Raw genomic sequence first — 1,258 nt, 5'->3', positions numbered from 1 at the left:
ATCCGTTACTAAAAACATTTTCCTCCAGTATGTGTCTCTTTTGAGGCTTCATAGTATGGTATGTCACTCAAGGTAAAGCACAGGGCCATAAAAAACATTCTCCGGAAGGACTGACATGATGAAGCCCATCTGGGTTAGAATGGGGGGAGCTTTCTTCCACACTGGCTGCCGTTGGGAAATGCCGAACAGGTTTTTAGCACTTTGCCCCTTGTTTACCCACTCTGGCATCAGATGCTTTTCTTCCTCTCTTCTCTTTGCAAAACAAAGACCCGAAATTCAAGCACCCAATCTTGGGCAGAGAGTCAGGCTCAGGGAATCTGGCAGGTTGTTTTGTCCAGATTCAGCCGGAGAAACCTCCCTGAGATCTCTGCGCAGGAGAAGCGTCTGTGGTTTGGGTCTAGGTTAAACACTGGCCTGCATTCATTGCGCACATGCAAGTTCCGGGTAACTGCAGTGTGGTTATTTCTATTAGAAATGGATGGTGTAAAAAACAAACAAACCCCAAAGCAGAATAAAGCACCAGGGTTGCCCTAATCATGTGGATAATGGGGAGAAAGGTATGTGGTGTGGGGGTGAGGGACGGCCATGCACCCTCCAAGAAACGAAAAAACGAGACTCTTCAAAATAGCTGTAGAAATTAGAATGAATTGCAAAACCACATCATATGCCGGAATGCACCACATATCTGGGGGAGGAAGAGGCTGCCACAGGGTCTCCCCAGTCCCTAACGAGGCCATCCAAGGCTGCAGCCCGCGTGGGGCAGGACCCTTGTTTGGAGTGACAAGGACACTTCCAGAGGTCTGGTGGGCAAAGGATGTGTTTTCCCCTCCCCACCCTCCCCAGACCTTCCCCAAAACCAGCACAGAGAAGGCCCCGTCCTGCGTGTACGACAATTGAACTTCAGCAGGGCTTGGCACATAGAGCAGGGTATTCCCAACTGATCTTGCGTGCTGGGAAGCTTCACTTGGCAGAAGGCCGTGCTTCAAGGAGCCGGGGCCCAGACATGGCTGCTGTGTGAGATGGGTATGCGAAAAGATTGCTCCGGGAGCTGGAAGGGATGAGGTCGTAGCTCAGTGGTCGAGCGGATGGAGTCCTAGCTCAGTGGTGGCTCTGGGCACGCAGAAGGTCCCAGATCCCATCCCTGCTGTATTCTCCAGGTAGGCTGGGGAAGAGTTCCTGCCGGAAACCTTGGGAAAGCCGCTGCCTGTCAGTGTAGCCCATCCCAAGCTAGATGGACCAAGCATTGGGGGATCATAGG

Source organism: Hemicordylus capensis, chromosome 1, assembly GCF_027244095.1.
Source record: "Hemicordylus capensis ecotype Gifberg chromosome 1, rHemCap1.1.pri, whole genome shotgun sequence".
Taxonomy (NCBI): domain Eukaryota; kingdom Metazoa; phylum Chordata; class Lepidosauria; order Squamata; family Cordylidae; genus Hemicordylus; species Hemicordylus capensis.
Note: the sequence above shows the minus strand (reverse complement) of the source record.